The 25,701-nt window shown below is 42.9% G+C and overlaps 1 long non-coding RNA gene across 1 annotated transcript in view; it reads right to left on the reverse strand.

Moving 5' to 3' along the window:
* Nucleotides 1-25,701, reverse strand: part of LOC131482273 (uncharacterized) — a 444,806-nt gene that overhangs the window by 249,714 nt on the left and 169,391 nt on the right. The window contains exon 2 of the long non-coding RNA XR_009246844.1: nt 18,660-18,915. This is a non-coding gene — a long non-coding RNA (uncharacterized LOC131482273). The remainder of the gene's footprint in view (nt 1-18,659; nt 18,916-25,701) is intronic.

The raw sequence follows: 25,701 nt of genomic DNA on the forward strand, positions 1-25,701 counted from the left end.
CCCCAATTATCTGAGTAATTTAAAGCCAGTCTAACTCTGTTTGAATAACGGAGGCAAGAACTTACTTCGGGGACCTAATGGCTTAATTTTAACAGATATTTGGAGTCACTGATGGTTTCTCTCACCCACTTGACCTTGAGCTCTGCTGACATGCCCGTGGTTTTGCAACTTCTTTCTTTTTGCAGAAAACAATGCCTTGTGCTTGGAGGTGGTCAGACAGTAACAGGGCTCACCTGAGTGAGCAGAGCTGGGGCTGGGAATGCTGGGCTGGCCTCCTCCTTTCCAGCTGTGTAGACAGAAGTGGAGGTGACAGGGGCCAGAGACTCCAACAGTCCCCGTGGACAGACCTTCTGACTGAGGTGACAGTTCCCTCAAATTGGCCAGGCAAGCAGCTTGGCTGGCAGTTCCTAGTCACTGGCCAGCATGGTGAGTTGAGCAGTCTGTAGGAATCACACCTATCCCCGAGAGGTGTATGGTGAAGGAGTGAATGATTATCACCGGATGCTCTGGAACAGCACCTGGCAGGTAAGAGGCAGGACTCAATACCTGGTAGCTATCATTGGTGCTGTCGTTTATGTTGTGATGAGCAGAGAATTACCTTCATTAGTGTTCAATGAGCTGGCCACTTGGTACAACATTCTACTTCCTAGCAGACTCAGGAGGAGTCTGTTATGTTCTCAGGCACACTTGCAGGAAAGGCTGCTACAAAGTAAAACCAGGCTTCTCAATCTTGGAACATGGGTTACTCTAAATCTGATCATTCTAGGTTGCAGGGTCACCCTATAAATGGTAGCAAAAGACAGCCCAGAGTGGAGCTAACCACAAATGTCCCTGGCATTGTCAAATGTCTGCTGAAGGGGAAAACTGCTCTGGCTGAGAACTGCTGGGAGAAATTCATAGTCATGTGCCACCCAGCGACTTTAGAATTCAGCCATTTGCCTCCCTGTTGGCTGCTCTAGACCATTCAGACATTTGCTGTCCAACTCTTGGGTGGTCCAGCAGACCTCACGGGTGTCCTTCCAGTACCAGTGTGTATACCAGAGCATAGACAACTGCTGATGCTCCTTGACACGGGGGCAAGTTCTCCTGTGGCCCTCAGCTCCAGGCCATGGCCACCTATCACCACTGCTATGATGGCAAGCAAGGGGCTCATGTGTTGCAAATCCTGCTGCCATTAGCTCACCACGACCCTTGCTGCCCCAAGGATGCATGGTGTTGGCTAAGAGTAAGGAGCCAGATGACATCCTGGCTAAAGTCAGGGATGTCTTCCTCCCTGTTTGTTTTGGGGCTATGGAGTATGGATGCCAAACCCATTCCTCCTTTCCTCTGCAGGTGGCACAGCTTCTCTTACAGCAGGTCTTCAGATTCACAGGACAGCAGGCTTGGCCGAAGGACCCACCCCAGTGACAGACTCTCCTGGCATCCAAGTCACACCTTTCTGTCCCCCACAAAGGCCTCTAGCCCAGTGCAAGCTGATCTTTATTTTCTCTGTTCTGGCCCAGTGTGGGAAGCCTGGAGCCTGCAGGTCAGGCTGATACACCCAGGGGGACCCTCTACTGTATCAGCATCCCAGAATTCCCTTTGTAGATGGAAAACTTAATTCTGGGGAAACTCAGGTCTAGCAAGATGAAGGGATAGTTTCAAGGTCACACAACTAACCAGCAGCAGAGGTCGGAAGAAGATGCTCAGTGTTCCTTCTGGGGTTCTTTAACTTGTAAATCAAAAAGTCTGCTCCAAATGAGAAAACTGATGTTAGAGAAGTGACTTGAACAAGAATGTCTATTCATCCAGCACTGACACGTGAAACATGTGGAAATCTAAAGTGTATCCCTATGAGAACCAACACCCTGCTTTCATTTTAAACATTTCAGGGACATAGTTCTAGAACGTGGATGAAAATAGGATAACCTTGATGTGATCAGCATCAATGTATGCATTTTGCATTGTACCTTTTTTCTTTCTTGCAGATGAATTGCCCCCATTAATTCTGAGGGCTTTTTTAAATGTTGCTCTAAATAGTGAAGATGCCTAAATATAATATCAGCTTACATGTGGTAGTCACCACTGATATTTTTTCAATAATAAGTCTGTGCTTACAAGTATTATCTGAAAAAAAACTCTTTCCAACTAGTAAATATGCACTGAAACCAAGGCAGACTTTAGTATTTCCTAGTTGTGCTCTATTTGTAAATTTTCTGCACTAACCATTAATGTGTGTTGATTTTTCAAGTCATTCACAGCCCAAAGTCCACTGTAGCCTTTCTTAAATCAATAAGCACAGAATAAAGCTAGACACAAGGGCAGTAGTCTTACATAATAGAAAATAGTAAACTTCCCGTTTGGCTTTCTTTTAAAAACTATCCTTTTTGTAATCTATCTTCATTTTTTCTGCAAAAGGAAGAGATGGATAGAGACAGATCTTTCTTTCATCTGCTGGTTTATTCGCCAGATACACTCAAGAAATCAAGGCTAGGCCAGGCCAAGACTAAGAGCACAGAACTTAGTCTGGGTCTTCCTCATGGGTGGCTTGAGCCATTACCTGCTGCCTGCCAGAGCATGCACTAGCAGGAAGCTGATTTGAAAGTACGGAGTCGCTGGGGCTGGAACCAGATGCTCTGACACAGAGCTCAGGCATTTCAAACTGGACTAAGCACTGCCTTTTGATTTTCTAATGTTGGATGTTCTCACAGAGGATGGTATAAATGTCAACTTGTTCTGAGTTTGTCCTGGACCTATGCAGTGGTAAGCTCTGCCAGTTCTGGGTCCACACCTGGGGAAGTAAGAGTGTGCTCACTGAATAGTATCCAGCTTCTCCCACTCCCAGCTCCCAAGAAGTCTATTCATCATGAAAAGTATGTGTACAGGTGTGACAACATCATCCCAAAGTCAGATGAGCAACCAACGGGGGAAAGCAAAAGCTGGGTCTACTCTGGTGGAGACCATTCACCTGAAAGAGACCATCAGTCATTATGAACTGCAGTGGCTCAAACACGGTCCTGAACAATCGTACCAAAGTGAAAGAAACCATGAATGAAGAGGAGGAGAAACAAATTACAAAATGCACCTAACTAGATAAAAAGAATCACCATCCAGATGTGTTTAATCTCACATGATTCTGTCATCTTGTATGTTGACAGAGAGAAAGAATCAACCAACAACATCATGAATCTAACCATAGCTCTACATTGTAAAAAACGCACAAATTTCAAAAGATGCCTTCTCAGATTTAAAAGTAGAAAAAGAAAGATCAACTTCACTGGTAATGAATTACTTGTTAAGGATTACAACTCACTTTGTATCAAGTCAGAATGTTTTTGGCTTCCTCCAGGAAAAAAAAAAAAAGAGAATAACATGTGTGCTAATTACCTAACTACTGTAGATCCAACACCCTCTTGGAAACTTCCTGCCCACCAACCTAGAATGTGATAGAGGAGATCAGAGTCACAAAACAGCAAAGGAAGTGGCAGCCAGTACCAGAACCAAAGGTGGCAAAGGCTCACAGCCAAGAAACCATGGGCTTCTGCTGGCTGAGGCTAGTGCCAACTCGTGACAGAGCACCAAGAGGCTGGGATGTAGATACCCCCATCATGGAAAACAAGTGCTGGGGTTTTCACTCTCCTCTCAAACGCTGAAGCAAATTAATGGAATCTAGCTTATTCTTCACTGGAAAACTCTCCAAGGGTCGTATGTCAGCAATTGGGAAAGGTGTGAGATCTATCTGCTTTGTTACTTGTTAGAAAGTTTGAGGAGTCAGTCAGTGGAAGGGCACTGCTGACCGGGCTCCTTAGTTCAACCTATGCTTGATGATTAATAGCAGCGAGGAACAAGGAAAGAGCCCCCCAGGGGACATGAATTAGTGGCTCTGCTTCTCCTGCCAGCTCTATTCACACCATTTTTGCTACCTTTGAGCTCAGAGTGGACCTGGAACTAACCTTCATCCTGAGATGAGGAGAGTTGTGGTATCAGGGGGACAGGATCCAAAAATCCAGTTTATCTGTGCTTTGACTCACAGAGTGCAGCCAGATATAAAATGCTGTGTATGCATGATGGAGACCATCAGACTATTTCCTGATGCTGCAATATTTCAACCCCCTGAGTGATGTACAGAAAGCAACCTGCAATTGTACAATTAAACTGAATATACGTTTTCCCCATTAGTGTTTGTTTTTGTCAACAGTCACGCTGCTTATTGGAAAATGAAGGCTCTTCACCCACAAGGCTCATCCTTCCTCCCTTTCAAGACATTTTGCTGATCTACTTTGATTCCTTTTTAGAAGCCTGCTGATTCTCCTCTTTAAGGCTGCTTCTTCGAGTTTGAAGGACTCAGCTCAGTGGTATGTGCATTGCTGACATCGGACTTACCTGGCATATTCATCTTGAAAAGTTGATGCTGATGTAAAGACACCCCAGGCAGGTAACCACCGTGAGATAGGAAGAGAAGGGGGGTAGGGAACCAGAGGCAGGATGAGGCTTCAGAAAGATGTGAACTTGTAGGTGTGAGATCCATGTTGTGGCTGGCAGTCCTGTGTGTTGTCCAGAAGTGCATGTGTCTAAGTGAGGGTGCACTGATGGGAATGAGACACAATTCAAAGGAACAACCACAGAGTATTTGCTGAGCTTTCCAACAGCCTGGCAGCAACCCACACAACCATCCAATGAATTTCCCAGAAGCGCAAATCAAAAAGTCAATAAGACACCGTCAGTTTCCAAATTCTATCTCGTTGCACATAAACTGAAACTCTCAACAATCAATAATGTGCTACTGAATTACTATCAGAATTCAGTGTAGCAACACCTGAACAGGCAAGTGTGTCCAAGGAGTGCTGGAGTCAATGGCTAAACTCCAAAAATTTGTAAATGGGATTTGGTGATCAGATCCTAAAGGTGGGTGAGAGAAAATGGAAACAAACAAGAAAGATCGCAGTTGATCTACTTTTGAAAAGAAATGGACCAGTTCAGGATCCACGCACCAATCTTGTTTCTTTATACCTGCCCTAAAAATGTCCAGTTCCAAGTTTATATCAGCTTCCTCAGCTTCATTTTTGACTGACTGAGATTTTGAATTTCTAAGTCGGGAAAAGTTACTCATGACTGACATTGTGCCTGCCCCTATCTACCTTAGTAAGGCATTCCAAGGGGATGATTCCAAGCCCTAATCACTACTTTGGAAGTAGATGAACATTTTCAGGACCTAAGGGAACCATCAAGTCCAGCTTTCCTAACAGGGCTGAAATAAATTCATCAGTCTTTCAAAATCTGTTTAACTGAACAAATTGCTACAGTTCCCATGTGTATAAACCCCCCTATGCTTTTCCAATCATCTGCCCCTTCCCCTTTATTGCTCTCATATTAGTAGATTAAAAGATCACAAGTGCCAGCTTTTAGCAAATAGATCCATCTTTAGTCACAGATTTTCGTGAGAATTAACACAAAGTTATTAGAGGAGAGAGATAAGTATATTACTTGTATTTTAAGCTTGCTGCCTGATTTCTGTTAGGCATGCCCTGGTTTCTTTTAAGCACTGGGAACATGTTCAATTTTCAGGTTCATGTGGGGGAACTTATGTATCTAGAGTGCCATTCAGGGGATTACTAATTTACTAAATGGTACCCCCGTGCCCTGAAAGAGTTAATTCTCTTCCAAGAGATAACCAATTTATTTTCTATTTAGTAGCAGCACTAAGACCTGCTGATTACAAATGACTATGAGCAAGACAGAGATAGAGAGAAGTAGAGGGAAGCTATACAAATACGGGTACAATATTATAGTTAATGTATTATAGTTTCAACCCACAGCATTACTTTCATACCCTCTCCTATCTTAATCACAAAAGACAAGTCAATATCACAAGCTCCCAGTCTCTTCTGCTTGTAACTTGGCAACACTGCAAGTCAAGAGATGTGCTGTACCCTCTGCGAAAACGTCTATTTAACCAATCACACAATCAACAATGTTCCTCATACCCCACAGCTAAGCAGCCAGCACAGCCCAGAACCTGCTTCCCCATGGCATCCTATTTAGTCGGGGTAATGATGATTTGTGAACAAACTCCCAAATATCATGATGGAGGCCAACAGAAAGTTCACCAAACCTCAGATCAGAGGAGGGAGAAGCAAGGCACACTCCATTGCAGATAAGGCCCCCTAGGGACAATGTACAACTGCAACTTCTGCCACTGGCTGGCTGTGCAGGTACCTTCAAGTTGCTTCACATCTCTGAGTCTCCATGTGTGGAAAAAACACTAACTTCAGACACAGTGACAATTATGCAAAACCACTTCTGCAGGATGTCTTTGTAAACTTCACAAATGCAAAAATGCCCCTAAAATGTGCAAGTCTAAAAGAATAGAAAAGATGGAAGGCAACATCTTGTATAGCTGGAAACTTTCTCAGCATTAAGAGCCTTGAGAATTTGCATTGAACAGGACTAATCCTCACAGATGGGAGCTTCAGTCGGGAGGAAAACACTGGTCCTGAGGGAAAATGCAGAGGGAGAGTAGGCAGTACTTAAGAAAAGTCACCCGAGGGACCCTAAACAGCTCACTAAAACAGCTCACTCTAGATGGCGGCAAGGGGAAGGAAGAGGACCTATGTCTGCCAGCAATGGCATAGCAAAGCTACCCCCTGGGAGGCTTGAGCTAGAGGAATATGCTACATCTCTGTCTAGAGGCTGGAAGGGCAAGTTCATGGTACCCCCAGGGTTGGTTTCTTGGGGGAGGGGACTTTCTCTTCCATGTGAGGATGTCATCCTCTTGCTATGTCCTCACAACCTCTTGTCTCTGGACTGATACGATTCAAACTTCCTCTTCTCTTTAAGGGTGCCAATTTGCCTGGGGTAGAGCCCATCCTGACATCCCCACTGAATTGAAAGGGCCTGTCTCCAAATACGGTCACATCTTGAGGTCTGGAGAGCAGAATTTCAGCTTAGTACTTTTTGGAGGACACCATTCAGCTCCCCCACCCCTCCGGCACATGCAAGTACACAGACGAATCTAGAGCTCCATTTGATATGACAGTGTGGGGAAAAAGCACAGATGCATGACTGTGGAGTAATCTGAACACTGAGTCATGCATGTGCCAAGGTTTGCAGATCCAGAAAATGGATTTGTGGCTGGAAGTTACTGAGATGTGCTTTGATGTGTATATTCTTTCCTTGTCCGATACACACACACACACACACACACACACACACACACAAATTGGTGATCTCAGAATAATCAGAGCTCCTGGAAACCATCACCAGGTTCAAAATCCCTTATAGAACTTTCAAATAAACATTCTGCAAAAGACAGCCGTTTCCCCTCCAGGAGATGCCACAGACAGCTCTCCCACCAAACATAGCTTGAGATACACCCCAGTGATCTGTCATTCACCCCAGAACATGGTTGATCCCTGCTTATGACCCAAGCCTCGGCTTAGCAAAGCCTCCGTTTGCTGTGTCAACACCTGATGCACCTGCAGCAATATTCACTCCCTCTCACACTCCGTGCTCACCCATCTCTCAGCCTCACTTCCTCCCTCGCTTCTTCGTCTTCTCACTCTATGGATACAGAGAATTACTATATAGACAGCGACAGAAAACTCCACCATCTGCCCAGGAAACTGAGGTATCCTTTGTTTTCCTCCTCTTTTTAGCCACTTAAATATCAGATATTCTTCTACCACCACTGCCACCTGACACTGTAGTTTGGTTTTTTTCTCAAAAAAAGAAAAAATGGAAGACAAAAAAAAAACCTCAATAAATTTTTAAATAATAATTTCTAGTAGGGATAATTTTGCTAAGTACCAGGAGATAAACAAGTGGATATTCCTTTTAATATGAGTATAAATACTTGTGCGATATCTTGGGTGGAACTTCTCAAGCATATTTTAAAGTATACTTTTCTGTATATACAATTTATATGCAGAAGAAGCAACCGCAATCTCCTGACTTCAATGTATTTGAAAGTTAATTTTTTTAATCAACAAACTTGCAAGTCTTTTTAGTTTTTTTCCCTCCTACATTTAGTCTAACTCATTACTTTTTTCAAAAAAAATTTTTAATTGCAAAGTCAGATATATAGAGAGAAGAAGAGACAGAGAGGAAGATCTTCCATCTGTCCGTTCCCTCCTGTGGAGGAACCATGTGACTCCTCTGAGTAGCTCTAACAGGCACTAAAGGAAATACAAGTGAGTGTCACTCTTCGCACACTCAGGTGCGGTATTGTGTACCATACACATGTATGTGGCATGTGGTACCACATCTATGTCTACCTCTGATCTAACCTTTCATATGTATCTTCGTGGCTTCATGGCTTCTGCACCCGTGGTGTCAAAGAACCATCAATCAAAAATACTTCTAAATACTTATATAAACCACAACTGTATGTGGTATATACAGACTTTCACGTTCTTGTCATTACTCCCTATACAATAAAGCACAAATATTATTTATCTGTCCTCCATCTTTTTTCATATATTGTAAGTAATCTCCTACCTGGATGAAATGAACCCAGTTACTTGGGCTGCCTCACAGGATGTGCATTCACAGGAATTTGGATCAGATACAGAGCAGCTGAGACTCAAACTGGTGCTTTAATATGGGACATCAGCAATAAAGAAGGCAGATTAACCCACTGCACCGCAACATCACATAAGTTATCTCTTGATGGCCTAAAGTATATAAGAACACGCGTGTAGGTTATATGGAAACAAAGCAATACTGAGGATCCACAGATTTTGGTATGCACAGGTGAACCAAAATCCCCCATGGATACTAAAGAGCAATAGTATAATGAATGTAATTTTTCTGTAAGTAAATATATTTATTTCCCCATATGTACATATATAATTTATGCAAACTTACATAGAGAACTCATTTCTCTCTCTCAACTAAAATGTCTCCCATTTTACACATCCTGCAATACTCCCCTTTATTTTTTCCTATTGATACATTCATTAAATGTGAAGAGACACTAAAGTCACACCAATGAGAGATCTGTGGTCAGGGTTGGCCAATACTTGCTATCAAGTGGGAGACCACCCAAATGGACTCACTGCATTGCCCTGATTAGATCTTCATTCCCCATCTTGCATTACCCAGATGTCAAGATACCTGATGTTAACAATCATATGCTATGTCTGGGCCATTTTCCTTTGGTTGTCTCCATTTCAAGACACAGCAGCCCAACCATGCCTCAATGAGGGTTTCAACCAGTTGAGGCTGCCAGATGATACGTACAGGGTAGACAAAGTGACAGAAAACTGGCACCGTTTGGGGACAACATGTACTAATGAACACAGGGATTAGTGTGCAAACATGTCAGTGCCCTGTTCCTTGTTCCTCTGGGTGGAACAACTGGGAGGTATGCATTCAACACACTTCCTTGACTTTCAACAGTGGAATTATATTCCAGTCATCCTCTGTGGCAATCTCCTTGATACGGTCTCTATTAGCATGCTTACCTTCCTTCTTACCTGCCTTCTTCTGACACACTTCTCCCACTTCACTAATCTAATTATGAATAAACTACTTTTACTTGAAAACTCGTCTCAGAGATTATTTTCAAGAGAAACAACATGAAAATACAATCACACATCTGAAAGAACATTAACATCATGAAAACATGGAATCTCCCATGTGAGTAGGAGATGATGAAGTGAATTTGGATCACGAAATCTCTTTGCTGTAATGCATAATAATAAGAAACAGAGGGAGAGAAAAACCAGGAAAACACTCACCAGTGGTAGGCAAATAAAAAATACGGCAAAACTTCATGCCATAAGCTTCAAAACATTAGTTGGGGAAGGAAAAAAAAGAGATTTTTTTGTGTGTCACAGAGAGGCTTTTCACTGCACTCTGCAACCCCAGAATGGGCAGAAAGGACAGAAGAAAGATTCAAAATTCTCTCTGAACATGTCATTTTGGCATGAAGCACATCAAAGTGTTGTGTAGGCATTTTGGGCTGTTTCAGGACACTGATTTTAAGACCAGATGCCCCCTCACCTAGCCCAGCAGGATCTTAGAATCTTACTAGAGGCAGGAAAACTTCCTGGGCTTGAGTTTTGGAGGAATGGCTCCAAAAAAACAAGATACATTCTAAACTAGGTATAGACATCGCTGTTGCAGGACACTGATAAAATGTCAGGAGAAAGAGCAGAATATCTGGATCTTTGGGACACAGCCTATCAAAACCAGTCTCCTTCTCTCCAAGGTATCAGGGCAGAGACAACTCCAGAACATGCCAAACTCCTACTCACAGGAGGGCTAAGCCTTACACAAGGTAGGAAGCAGTTCAAGAAATTATCCCATGTCTATGAGCACAAAAAGATATGCATAGAACTCTACCCACAAATCAAGCTGAGAACAAGAAAAACACATGACAACCTGCAGGCAACTCCGTTTTTGGTAACATTAGAACACCTTGAAATCACTGAGCAGGGCCAAGGCACTGTCAAACTGAAGGGGCTGACAGACCCTGAAAAGAAAATGAAATAGGAAAACCAACTAAACCACTCCACCCACAGGTATTTGACAATAAGGCCATTTCCTAAGGCAACAAATTTGGATTCTGATTTTGACAGTTCTGCTATGTGAGAGGGGAACAGAAAACAATGTCTAGAGTCCTAGGGAGATTAATCTAGTATAAAATCTCTCCCACATTAAGCCAGGACCTCAAAAGATTGTACTTTAAGGATAAGAAAAGGAACATCGACCAGGGAGGGAGACATACAAGAGAGATTTAAAAAACCTACATTCCTTGTGAGCACTGCATGCTACAGAATAATGTACTCCAACACAAGTTTGTTGAAACAGGAGTCAAAGGAAAGCTATGAAAATAACTTAACGATATTAGAAAAGATTGTGGAAGCAAATGAGGATGAAAACATGGTTACAGAACCAGTAATCTGGCACAGGTAGAAAGGAATAGATTTGCCTGAAAATAGAATTACTGACACAGAGAAAAGGTGAGAGATCATCTTCGTGAGTGAAAAAGAAATAAGGGAAGCAAGAGAAAAAAGGAAAGACAGTCAATATCCCATAGCAGATAATTTAACAGATGGGGGGGGGGGGGGAAGCTACAGAGTATAAGAGAAGAAAAATGCTTCTTAGAAAGAGAAGGGATCATGTGTAACAATCTAATGGAACGCCTCCTATTCTAGAAAAACTGACACAAGCTGATTGAATCCAAATATATCCTGGCTAGGTCTTGTGTCCAACAACAGAATTGTTTAGAAATTCAGGGAGAAAAATCAAATTCTTTATGAGTAGAGGGTTTAAATGAGTTTTGGTCTTCTTCATAACAGTTAATCCAGAAGACAAGGGAATCAATAAGCATGTGGTAGGATGTTCCACAGAGTATAACTTGTCAGGCTGATGTGCAAATATGACCTCACAACACAAGGAGATTTTTAGACTGAGAGTGTAATACTTGTGAACAAAACTACCAACCATATAAAACACAATATCTGCATAAAGCACATTATTTGGAGCAGGAAGACAATGGAGAGATTTGCCAAGTTCTGAGAACACATGAGTCTCCAAATTTTATAACTAACTAAAGTATCATTTCTCCTACTCACTGATTCTTTATTTTTTGCTTTGCCTTCATGTCTTCACACTGCAACTTGGGTATAAAAACAATAGACATTCTCATGTGTCCAAGAGAATCAATAAACTTTCTAAAAATAGTCATAAGGGAGAGAGAGAGAGATCTCCCTTCTATTAGTTCACTTCCCAAATGCCCATAACAGTTGAAGTTAGGCAGGGAGCTGGGAACGTAAGAGTTAGCCACATGGATGATGGGGTCCCATCCATGTAAGCCATCACCTACTTCCTCCCAGCAGGAATCTGGAATCAGCAATGTATCAGGGACATGAATTCAGATACTCCAATAAGGGATGTGGGTGTCCCAAGTCATGTCTTAATTGCTGCACCAAATATCTACCCCTCTTTAGCTGATTATTTTTTATAATTATAACTTCAATTTGTTTATTTATTTTAAAATGTCCATTCATTTATTTGGTGGGGGAAGAGGGAAGGGAGAGCTACCACTCATATACTCCCCAACTTCCTACAGTGACCAAGTCTAGTAGGGACAAATCCAGGAACCAAGAATTTAACCCAGGGCTGCCACATGGGTGGCACTCTGAGGACGCAGGTGTGCTCATCAGTACCCTCTATACCAGGTCAAACTCTTATGGCCTACCATAATTCCTTTTCAAAAACCTCTGTTTTTCTCCATCTCCTAGAGCCCCAGTCTGTTTCTGGTTCTCTTTCTTTCACTTGTACAGACAAAGCGAATGAATGCTTGGGAAAACAGTCACTAAATCTGAAAGAAGACCATTTACCGTGCTGAAAGATGGACTGAAATCTTACTTTTGTCTTTCTACTTAAATTATTTTAAATAGTATGTTCTGGACATGCGTCATTTTGACCAAAACTGACAAAATCATTTCTCTGTTTAAAGACAGGCATCTAATATCTTGCTATGACTGTGCTGGTGAACAGGGAAGAAAAGGAGAGAAGCTGGAAGATGCCGAGATCCCAGGTGGGGAATCTGAGGTCAACGTTGGGAGGACGATGATGAAAGAAATCGCACTCATCTTTAGCTTTTCAAATGATTTTTGCCTACAGTTGCAAAATAAAGCAGTAACCATACAACTTGGCTATGTTTTATTCCATTTTCTTTAGAAGATTTATGCTCCTAGGAAGTAGATGTTCCTTTCTCTTGACAGTGCCAGGCCCTAACTCTGCCTTTCTCTGATGCTTTAATCCTCCAGGTTGTCTGATCATGTTGAAGGGTTCACCAATGCCTGTGTGCATTTGCAGATTAACAGCTTCTGCCATTAGCAAATTGGAAATTCCTTCTCTCATCCCTCTTACAGTGGGAGTCTTTCTCTCTTAATAGTACTATGATTCCCGTTGCGGCATCTCCCTTATTAATGCAATCTATAAAGCATTTCTATTTTTCTTGGCTGCTTCAGCCTTCTGTTGAGTTTCATGAGTATTAAATGGAATGGCTTATCTCAGGGAACAAAGCAAAGACTCTCTTCCACTAATGGGAGGACAGATCCTTAATACAGAGTCCAGACAGTCACTGGGAGGCAAACAGACCAAGCCTTGCACTCTGTGTTCCAGGAAGCCATTGTGTTTTCTGGGCACTTACAGGACAGAAGCCTGAACAGCAGAGTTGCCACAGTGGACGAGAGGAAATCAGCAGGTGGTCCAGAGCTTCTGCCTTGAAAATGGCAGTTGCCAGAACTGCCCTGGGGGGGGGGGCGGGGGGTGTCTGGGACTTCCAGAAAGTGACCCAAATTTTCAAGCAGCACTTAGAATGCTTTGGATCATATAAAGAGGAAAATACCAGTTCATCATGCTTGACCATGAGGGCCTCCTGGGCTTCGGCAACTCTTCCCATGCAGCTCCTTTAGACTACGGGATACCTGACTTCAGCAGTCTGGTAGTAATAGCCACTAGTCTGTTGCAAAAACTATGGCTCCTGCTGTGTGCCCAGTACCTAATGGCAATGAGTCACTACATCTAATAACCTGCTAATACAGAACAGCACCCCAATGTCTACAGGAGGAGTACAAAGAGACCCATTTTCTCAAAGGAAACATTGGTATTCTTAGCTACTAATGAATGACTAACACAGTTGACATCATTAGTGTCCCAGACTCTGGGTATTTTAAGTATTCTGTACATTCTTTTGGGAAATAATGCTTTTTGGGCAAGGTTACTGATTCTCACAGTATTTATCTGGTAACAAAGAGATGGTGATCCCAGATGGAGCTTTACTGGATTTTAATCACAAAAATATTTTTTTAAACTACGTGGTTTTTTTGTTGTTGTTGTTAAAACCATGTGGTTTTATATTAGACATGAAGACAGGAGAAAAATGACAATTATAACATTAATAAAACACACACATACACACATTTTTCAGAAGAGAACTACTCCAAACAACAAACCTAATACCTTCATTCTAAGGGTCCAACTCTGCTTGAAAAATATCAAAGCTTTCATTTAAGTTGCCACGGGGCAAACAGACTTATGTACAATTCAGCATCATTTGGATACACACTGTATTTAACTTTGAAAACACAGTAAATGGAGTGAGCTCAGCACCACACAAAGAGTGCAGGGTTTCTGAGATAAACACAGGGGAATCAGGGTTCGCGTGAGAGGCAAGCAAAGGAGACTAAAGATTACAAAATTCAGTCACATTTCAAAATTTTCTGCTACAATAATTCACTTTATGTAGAATTAATGTGGCTGATTGAACGTTTGTGCTGTAATTTGCTTATAATTAACATTTTATGGTGAACAGATTTCACCATCTCCTTCATGCTGTGAACTCTAAGCCACAGGTCAAAAATAGAGATGAAACAGATAAGCATACAATATTCTCACTGAAATATTAATGAGGTTTTAATTTACTGCTTTAAAAACACATCTTTCATCAACATGTGTATATAAAAATCACCATTTTAATTTTTTAATCACATTAAAAATATAATGAACCCTTTTGGCTGGCACAAAGACATTGAAACGTTTGAAGCTGGCAGGGGCACCTTGGGTAGCTAAACGTGCTTTTCCGACTTGTTCAGGTGTCTGGAACACAGTCTCATGCAGATGCAGTAGCTGCGTCCAGCAGTGTCAGAATGAACTCAGCCAGCCAGTACGTTCTGCTATGGAGTAATTTTTTGCAAACACTAGCTGCAGAAAAACCAATTCCTATTCCCAAATTAGGGTATCCAGAAAACTTGTGGCATTGTGATGGGTAGGGGACCTTATTTGCCTGAGCTACTGACCTTGGGAAAGAGACAACAAGGCTCTCTTAGGTTTCAAGATCAAGTTCAGGATTTGAAATGCAGCAAAGGTTGGGGACAAGAAACTTTTATTCAACATAAAGTTATTGCTTTTCAATCAATGGTTATCATTTTTGTGAAGGCATGGAGACAGCCTCTTCTTACTCTTCAAGACTTGGTCTAAATGAATGGGACTGGAGAATATTGTCTATAAGGAAGTGAGAGAGACACAGAAAGATACCACATGTTCATTCCTGTAGGTAGGTAGAAGATTAAATGATGGACCCATAGGGGAGTGTGCATGGTTGGGTGTGTGGTCTACTGTTCGACACTGCCGGGGACAGCCCCATCTCTTTTCAGCATGATTGGGACTGAATCTTGGATACGCCCCTGATTCCACATTTCCTCTAACGCGTACCCTGGAACATAGTAAGTTATGGCTCAAGTAGTGGGGTCCCTGCCACCCAGGTGGGAGATACAGATTGAGTTTTCAGCTTCCAGCTGCAGCCTGGTTCAGCTCCAGTCATTCTGGGCATCTGGGGACTAAATCAGTAAGTACAAGCTCTCTTTCACAAAGCATTAAATGAGTGAAGCTTATTCCAGGAAGCAGAGAGCGGAAGAGTGGTTGCCAGAGGGTGGAAAAGGGAGAGGATAATTAACGGAATACAGGGGTACAGGTAGATAAGGAGAACAAATTTTAACATCCTGAACATTGTTACCTGAACACAGGAAACAATGACATCATGTAACTGCATTTTGAAACAAGAGGATTTTCAACACAAAGAAATCAAATGTTTGAGGCAATGGACATACCACTTACTCTGTTACACATTGCACTGTATACTGAAATATCACACTGTACCAGTATGTGCTAGTATTATCTGTTAATTAAAAACAAACACCTTGGCATAAGCATCTCCTAAGAGAGATCACTTGTGATCTACTATGCTGTAAGCTCCCACCTTACCAGAGTCTCTGCTCTGGTTCCATTCACCACGATGTGCGCTCATGTGTGTGTGGGTGTCTTTCATGCTAAATTGTAAACTCTGGGAGAACAAGGCCAACTATAATTGGCACAATAAATAGTTGCTGACCATACGACTGATATACTGGACTAGCTCTTGTCTATCTGGGCATGAAATCCAGCTTGGTTGCCTGTCTCCTAAAAGGTTGCTGCCAGTCACTCCCTTTATCTAACCCTCATCCCCAAGTCTAGCAAGAAGACATGGAGGTAATTGCTCCTCTCTCTTGGATCTGAGCCAGCAGCCCCACACTGCTTTATCAACAGGACACAGTAGAAGTGACCCCATGCCAGTTTGGACCTTTTAAAAAATTGTTATTTGAGAGGTTCTCTCTCACACACACACAAGCAGAGAAGCGAAGAGAGGCAGTGGGATAGGGACAGTGCGAGTGAGCGGGCAAGTGACAGAGATAAAGAGAGAAAGGCAGGAAGAGAGACAGAGACAGAACAAATGATAAAGTGCTCCTGTCCACTGGTTCATTCCCCAGTTGCCTGCAACAACCAGGACCAGTTGAGTTGAATCCAGGTCTCCCATGTGGGTGGCAAGAATCCCATTGCTTGAGTCATCATTTCCATCTCCTGGGGACTGTGTGTGCAGGAAGCTGCAGTCAGGAGCAAGAGCTGGGTACAAAACCCAGGACTCTGTTATGAGATGTGCGTATTTTAACTGGTGTCTCAAATACTAGGCTAAATACCCACCCCTGGGTCTAGTTTTTACGAAGACTGGCAAGATTTTTTCTTCCCTTATCTTGCAACATTAGTTGTAGAGGACATAATTACCTCATAAGAAGTTTCACTCATCTCACTACCCAGAGATGCCACAGTGCAAGCACTCTCAGCCAGTCACAGAAAGAGCTGGTGACAGAAGAAACAGCAGCAGGAATCATCCTCACCTCTTGTGGCCATCCCTTCCCAGATATTTGAGAAAAGGAACAACCTTGAACATCCTGAATAATCCAGCCCGGCCGATCCCATATGGAGAAAATTGTGCAGACTGGACTGTGCCAGGCTAGTTGTCCCTGCTATCCTGAACCACCACAGTGGAACCCTGGACATCAGAGAACAGAGACAGGGCATGGCCTGAATGCTCGACCCACAGAACCCCTAAACATAATCAGATCACTGCTAGTTTGTGCAGCTGCATTTCAGGGTATTCATAGAAATAATAGATAACCAGGTCAGCATGAGAGGCTGTGGCACACTGCTCCACCTTTTCCTCTGTCTTAGAGACATGCAGCTTCTATTCCAGAGAGAAAATGCAGACAAACCATGTTCTACATGTAGTTCTAACACAGATGCCAATCTACCAGGAATACACATCTCATGAGGATTTCACTTCCACAGTGCAGTCTCTTTGACTTCCCTAACATAGTAATGGGGTCATGGGATTGACCAAATTTAGCAGTTTCCTCAGAAATTTTACACAGGTCATTTAGCAAATATTGAGACTCTTTTTTCCACCAAATTCACAGCCCAATGTCTCAAGAGGATCATGGCACAAATACCAATTTTTGTACCGTTTACTCATTGCTTACTCTAAGTCTTCATGCTTACCAATTCCTTTCCCTAATAAGCAGATCACCTCTACCCTGCCCCAAACATTGTGTGTGTGTGTGTGTGTGTGTGTGTGTGTGTGGTAATGAAGGAATAGAGTGAAGATATATCTATTATGCAGCAGTTACAGCTTATCCTCCCAGCCATGAAGCCTTTACAATGCAAAGTTCTTCAGTCAAGAACTTTCCATCATTTATGATAAGAATGTTGGGAAAACTAGGATATTAGAACATTAGGTAATGAAAACAACAACAAACAACTAATATAGAAAAAAAACCCCAGGCTTTGATTCATATTTACCAAGGTCAGATAAATGAGATGTAAAATCTTTCATGGCAAGAACATGCTCCTTATTTCTTAGGCAGCTGCCATATGAAAGCTTGCTATGACAGATGCAGCCAGAGTGTCATTGCTTGGCGTGCTTCACAGAGAGTGGCTGATACAATTATACCAGGTCCCTTGATATAGACCCTGTGTACTACCGGCTGCTTATGACACAAGCCAACACCTGTACTTGGGATAAGCATTTAGTCCCCCAAAACAGCACCTCTGCTTTTCTCAGACACTTTGCATTTGTATTCCAAGTGTTTGGGAAAAACGGAGATTTCTTCAGAGAATGGAGACAATAATTTATTCACTTCATTACCCCATCACAGCAACACTCAAATTAAGGAGTGGAAAATAAAGACTGAAGTGGCTACCCAGAATGGAACGCTCAGGATATTTCTGCAATCATTCTACCCACTCCAGTTTTTGCAGTGCCTGCCCATATCAACTCAAGAACATTCCAGGCAAAACAAACGTGACTCTGGGATGGGGACCAGAGATACCCAATATGCCTGTGAAGAAGCCAACCAAGCCTCAGAACACAGTGATGCCATCTCTTCTCCTCTCTAACAAGCACTCACCCATTCAGAGCCCTCACTAGAATCTGAAATGCAAAGCTCTAAGACTATAACATTGCAAACCAACTAGAAGCAGCTTTTAAAATTGTCAGGAGGAAAAAAAAACTGTTGCAATTTTTGCTCTTTCTTAACAGTGCTTTGCTTTTGCATGCAAAGGGTAGTTTGTGAAGGAGCTGGAAGCACTGAGTTTTACCGAAGATGGTTGGATTTGGGCAGGAGTTGGGGGCCCAACTGGTAGACTCCTTTCACCTGGGTTGATAGTTGGGGCTCTCAGCATTGTATCCACCTCTGGCATACATCCCACAACTAAGGAAGTGAGCGTCTATAGGCACTGCACAATTTTTGTGCCTTGGATTTGTTAGAACCAGAAGTAGAAGTATCACTTACCTGGAGAAACTGCTCTTCAGACTTCAGTCCCAGCAACCATGCTGCATGTGCTTGAAGGGATTTAGACAACAGCAGAGTGTGGGAGATCCCTGGCTCTCCCAGTGCCGGTGGAGGACATGGCTCTTCCCATTTGCTGGGAGACTTGTGCCTCTTCAACTAGAGTCTCCTCGTACTCTCCAGTGTTCATTTCACTGAGAACTCGATAGAATCATGTGACTGGGACATCTTATGCTTATTCGTTTCCTTTTTCAAATCTCTGAAAAGCAAAGCAAAGAAAAATTTTCTCCATGTATTAAATTCTTACAGTAGCTGGATGGATATTGAGATTAATTTTTCAAATGGGAGGGGTGCTTTCCTTCAACCATCCCTCTCACTCTTCCTTCTGTTTTTATCTTCTGCTGCTGCACAAGAAACCCCCAAGAGGTGAAAGAGAGGAGCTTCCACACTAGGCAAAGCAAAACAGTGATGGGAAACTGAAGCAATGATTGGGCCATGGCCACCAGAAAACATTCACATCAACATGACCATGTACACAGCACAACGTAGTCTCATACACAAGATTGTAGCCAGCTATAGCAGAAAGCAGATATTACCCAAAACCAGCCTGAGTCTCCCTGGTCTTTGTTCTAAAAGGAGCTGCTCCAATGTCAAAATGATCATTACAACTTCAAAATTAAGGAAAGAGCTACTCCAAGCTCTGGAGAATAGGACCCAGATGTTGTGTTATCTTCTATCTGGATGGAAAGATTTAATCAAGCTGTATTTAACCATTTGTTTATTTAACAAAGAATTACCAAGCATCAACTACTAAATATCATATACACATACTTAAAGTATGGATAATGCTCTGTCTACCTCTCCTTTAAATTCTGTAATTACATTCAGTTGGCAGGCTACCCTGTAACTCCCCTTCATTATGGTGTAATGGAAAGAGCTGGAGTTCCGGGATGAATCAGACCTGAGTTAGCATTCAGGGGACTGTTTTAGGCTGGAAGCAGAGGGATGGCCACCATACAGAGGGTGCCTCAGCCTGTGTTTTTGAGCATGGGAAGGGTCACACTTCCCCTTTCCCACATTCTCCTCCCGATCAGTAAGGTTCTTTTCTAATTTGGGAGAAAAGGGTTTTCTTTTATGGGGTAGTGTACCCCTTGAAACCAGCCTGGTGTGTCAGGAGGTAATGACAACAGGTCTCAGTGGGGAATGAAGTTGTGGCCACTTGGTACAGTGACATGAGGTCCAGTCTTCCTTCTTATGCAAGCCTCTGGCTTTGCCACATAGTGTGATCTGAAAAGTTTGCTTTCATGCAGATCTGTATTAGAAGGAATCATAGGCAGTCACCTGCACATCACAAGGGTGACGTCTATCTAATGACGATGCCTCAGCAACTCGGTTCAAGTTCTTCACACAGAGCCCAGCTCAGAGTGGCCATGGCAGTCAGTCTGGATGGGGCTTCTGCACAACTAGTTTCCTCTTAAGTAGACTAGGACACAAGGTAGTTAAGCAAGGGGAAGTTGAGCTGTTTAGAAGTTTCTTCCAGCACTTGGTGCTGGCTTTACAGGAAAGCACCTGGGCTGTCAGAATCTTTACAAACCTTACTCTACAAGAGATGCTTATTCCAGTAAAGGATATTGGTTTTCCTGTTGCCTTCATGAATCATAAAATTGGTATCTTTACAGAGAATTCTTTCCACCATTCTCTTTCTCACTGTACACCCTCTATTAATCTTTCTTTCTTGAAGGGTCACATAAGCCCTTCAAAATGCCCATGGGGAAATGGAGTTAGAAGATAAGTTTATTTGGTGCAAAAAAAATTAAATCCAGGCATATTTTTGTCATGGCACATTTATGACAAAGTACATAGTATGACCTAGTACACAGTACGTTTCCATGAACTTTTCAAAGACCTTTCGCACATTTTGAGCCTCACAGTGGTCACTGGCTGCATAAGACACACAAGTGAAATTCTAAAGTTTGACCTTTGAGGTTATCTTTGATTCCCAATTTTAGCTGGACGCTCATACTTCCTGTCCTTCTCCTAATACCTGTCTCTGCTCCTCACCCTCTCAACCTTCACTAATTCCCATCACCACAACTCTCCTCTTCGCATTTTGTGTCACACCTGGCCCCCTTCCAATTCCTACCCTTCTCCTGATCCATGGCTGCTATCAATTTGTTCTCCAATTCTATAATTCTGTCAGTCCAGTATAGAAATGGAGGGGTAGGGTTTGTAAAGTTTTGATAGCTTTATTTTTTACTACTCAGCATCATTTTCTGATTTGTCTAAGTTGTTGCCTATAAGCAGTCAGTCTGGATGGGGAAAACAAACTTTGTCCAAGTTTGTTTATTGATGGCTAAGTAATCCCACAGCTGAGAGGACGAGCCACCTAACTGAGGGCACCCGGATTGCTCCTTGTTTGGGGCTATTCCAAATAGAGCTGCTCTAAGCATTTATGGATTCGCTTTTATGTCAATGTAAGTTTCCATTGCTCAGGTATGCAGGTACATACTGCAACTACTGGGTCATCTACAGACAGTACCTGACTTATGGTGATTAGACCTAACAAATTCTATATTTTACTAAGGAGTGAAAGTGGTACACATTCAATAGAAGACAAACTTCAAAATAGGAAATGAATTTTGCTCCTCTGCTTGGCTAACAATGTGTGGCACAATACTCACAATGCCAGGTAGCATTTGCAAGCTACTGCTCTGGGGTGAAATGTACTGTGTTGCTACCATAATGTTTGGGGTGTTAGCTGTATTATATGACTTTCTGACTGATAATATTTTCAACTTGTGATGAGTTTATTGGAATGTATGCTGTTTCAAGTTGGGAAGCAACAGTATTTATTTTTTTTTTAAAGAAACTCTGAACAAGCTTCTAGAGAGAGAGATCTTTCATCTGCTAGTCCAGTCCCCAAAAGGCTACAATAGGAAGGTCTCAGCCATGCTGAAGCCTAGAGCCAGGAACCTCATGGGTGGCAGGAGTTAAAGTATTTGAGCCATCATCTGTTCCATTCCCAGGTATATTGGCAGGGAACTAGATCAGGAGTGGAGTGGCCAAGACACAAATTGTCATTCCAAAACTGGATGCAATCATTACCCCATGTGCTTCCCACCCCACCTCATTTTCTATCTTAGGGGAAAACATTCAGTCTTTCAGCACTAAGGACAATTTAGCCGTAGGCTTTTTGGAAGAGGCTATTGATGAAGTGAAGGAAGATTTTCCCTGTTCTCTCTGTTCTGAGAGGTTTTGTCATGTTTGAGTCATGAATTTTTGTCAAATACTGTTTTTCTTAACACTCAATGATAAGAGCATGAGTTCTTTTTTTTTCAGCTTGTTAATACAGCAGATTGCATTGATTTATTTTTGAACAGGGAGCTAGCCTCACAATCCTCAAGGAAACCCCCACATGGTCATAGTGTATAACTCTTTTCCTACACTGTTGACTTCTATTTGCCAAGATTCTCGTGAAGGATTTTTGCATGCATGTTCACGATGGATTTGGGTCAACAGTTTTCTTTCCTTTGTCCTGCACTGTCACCCTGGTTTTGTTATCAGGATAACACTAGCTTTGTCAAATGAAACAGGAAGTGGTTCATTTCTGGATGAAACCAAAATTGCATATAATTGGTACTAATAGTTAAGATGTTTGGTAGAATTTATCTGCGATGAAGTCGAATTGATAAATTAGGCAACAACAAAAGTAGAACAGAATCCTTATAATAATATACTATAATAAAATTTCCAGCATCTCTACTTTTATACTTTGGAGCCATTATTAAGTTAAATAAGGGTTCCTTGAGGACAAGGACTATGATATCAGACTGTGGGCATGGTCCTGGAGATGGCCACCCCATGACTAAAGGCAGGGAATATGTCTAGTGCAGATCCACAGGGCAAAGGCGTGATTCTCTTCCAGGATGAGACAGTACAGGACTCTGCCAACCTTTAAGGTGCCGTTCAGGAAGCTGTACACTTTAACACTTTTGAATAACCTCTTTCTGGGATTTTCCTTTTCATATCATCACATCAACCACAGAAAGTGAAGCTGCCGCTGAGGGGCACTGCTATCCTCTGACCCTATGCTTCCCTGACTGAATCCTGACTGAGACCTTGAGGCACAGGCTGTTCACCTGGGATACCAGCTCCCTTTACCCACACACTTTTCAGGTGGTCTGAGTGCTGGTTAGTTCACCTAAGCAATCCCAATAACCTCTTGTTACTGCACCTTTGAAGAGAATGAACCTGAGTTCCAGAGAACAAGGCCAGGGACAGTGATACAGTGTGGACTGGCAGCTGGGCACAAGCCAGTTTCTGTGCGAAGGCTTTCTCTTCCCAGGAGGCCTGAGCACATGGCTCTGCTGAAAAACATGGAGGAGTCGGCATGCTGCTCAGTGCTATGGTTTGCTCTCTCTCTATGCCCACTTCTCTTCCTTTTTCTTCCTTCCTCTGCCCACTGAGAATTTACCCTTTCCAGAAATTCTCCCTTAACTTCCTACCACCTTTTATATTACTGGACAGTACGAAATCCCAATGACACCTCTGCTTTCTGATACAACAGATACCTGTGGGGGTCAAGCATGGACTTAAGGACAAGAGAAGCCCTGGCTAGGGAGGGCCCTGCCTGGGGCTGAGGCATGTTCCCCAGGATGAATGCCCATCAAACATGGGCAGACAGGCACGTGCAGGTGACAGCGGCTGGGCCCCTACAGAAATACCCTCCGAAAGTGATCCACAGTACCTCAGAGAAGTTGTCTTTCTCCTTGTGGCTCCTTGTAAGTTCCCTTACAAATAGGCAGGTCAGCCTATTTGTCTACCTCACCTTCACAAATAGCACTAAAACATCAAAACACTGTTTCGCGTGCAGACATAAACAGTGAAGTGCCTGTAGATCAAATTCTTATCATTCTGTGTGTATGTACATTTTTCCACTAACTCTTTTTGCTTAGTAAAAGTCATCAAATACAGCTGGGAATTATTACTAATTTTTTAAACAGTCCTGAAGAATTAAAAGAAGGGAGGGAGGGGGAGCGAGGATGAGAGAAAGACAGAAAGGATAAGAAGGAGAGAGAGAAAGAGAGAGAGGTTAAGCTCAAAGGCAGAGAGAGCGAAATGGACCAGATTATACAAAATTAAAAAGCAAATACGAGCAGACAATTTGTGCCGAGTGATTGCAAGCAATTAGAGTCCGGCTTTTCTGGAGAGAAGGTGGGGGAGGGGTTATCACAGCTTAAAAGGAGACTTTATTCATTCCTGATCAGCTTCTCCTAACATTCTGTCTTTTATTCTTGGATATCAATTTAACAAACAAAAAAAAAATGTCAGCTTTCAGATGTTACATGTTCACCCCTGCAAATCCACCCCTGGGCAGACAGGGAGAATTTAAGCTTCCAAACGGTGCTTTCTATAGCCCTGAAAACCAATTTGTTCATAAAGAAGAAAATAAGGAGGGGGAGAGGGGAAAACACACTGCGAGCATGTGTTTCTTTGGAGGAGAGCTTCAATTTTACTATAATTGTCTAAAGACGGAGCTGCTTTGATCTGAAGAATTATTATTGTGCCTCCAACGCCGGCTGCTAATGCCACAGCTGTGCTGGGGCTGGGTCATGCCAAGGGGATTGGGGGAGTCTGACCTAGTCCCAGGGGCGCCACTGGGTGCCTCTGGCCTTGTCTTTCTTTTGCCTGTTTTCCAGGCATGGCACCAACTAGAAAAGGCCATTGCTCAGATGATTTTGATCAGGTTCCTTGGAAGGTGGGGACCCACGGTAGTGACAACATGGGGTGCTCCCAAGGCTAGGCAGAAGTGCAGAGTCTTGCCAGCACAGGCAAAGTGCAGGGCTGGATATGGACTTTCCAAAGAGGCCTGGGCAGGTCCACTAATTTAGCAGAGCTAGCATGTCTGGCTGTGCTGGTTCACCAGTCTCCCCAGTGAGGAGAGAGCCTGTCCTAGAATTTCCAAAGGCCCCAAGAACCATTCCCCACACTTCTCTGACTGTAATGTCCTGCATGAAGGGCTCTTTTCCCTCTCTCTGGCATACAATTCATGGAAGCCAAGGACAGACTAGGCATGGAGAGAAAACAATTGTCTTTGCAAGCAAGTATGGCTACAGTTCAGATATGGGATCTGAGTGCTGAGCTGTCTCTGGGGTCTATGTTATTCCTCTGTGACTAAAGTCCTGAGCAGCAAGCCCCTCTTCTGTTTCCCACTCATGCTGGGCAGGATGCACCTGGGCTTCCCAGGACCACCCAGTCCATCCCTTGCACATGTCCTCCCATCTGGAGCTCACCTTGTCTGATCTTCCTCATCTGTCCCTTCTCTGCTTCCCTGCTGCCCACAGCCTTGACATCCACTGATTTCATACTGAGGGTTTGCAAGCACCTAACTGTAGCTGCCACCCTGCTCAGTGGTGCCACCCCAGGAGAGGAGCCACAGGGCTGTTCAGCATACACCTGTGACTTCTCACCTCTGAGCCCATGCTGATGCCTTCTTCCTGTGTGGAATAAGCTCTCTCTTCCCTCTGGTCTCCAGCGCCCTTCTCTCATTTCTTGGCTTCACTTCCAGCTCTATTTGTAGATTAGATGGTTAAGAAAATGACTCTGTAAATCAGAGAAATAAAATCCCAGGAATGGAACTCTCCAAACAGTCATGGTGATAGTCTTGGCAGACCATGACCAAGGAAGACCATAAGGCTCCTAAATTAATGTTTCTCAAACATAGGGCCCTCTGGTCCCCAAGTCAATATTTCTCAAACTGTAAGAATGCACCAAACCCTGAGCAACCTTAAGAAGGCATGGATAGGGCAGGAGTTGTGGTGCAAGTGGGAGTATTCACCACAAAGATTTTTTTTAACTTACCCATGTATACACTAACTTTCATAAATAAAAAAGAAAAATGAAGACAAGGACCTGAGATGAGCAATACATACAGCTATGGGCTCTCTGAAATAAGCTATTCCCCACAGCAGGCTGGAGCAAGGGTAAATTCTCTCCAATTCTTCCCCCTTTGGGAGTCTGCTCCCTCCCCACTGCTGACTGCATG

This window comes from Ochotona princeps, chromosome 16 (assembly GCF_030435755.1).
Source record: "Ochotona princeps isolate mOchPri1 chromosome 16, mOchPri1.hap1, whole genome shotgun sequence".
Classification (NCBI taxonomy): Eukaryota; Metazoa; Chordata; class Mammalia; order Lagomorpha; family Ochotonidae; genus Ochotona; species Ochotona princeps.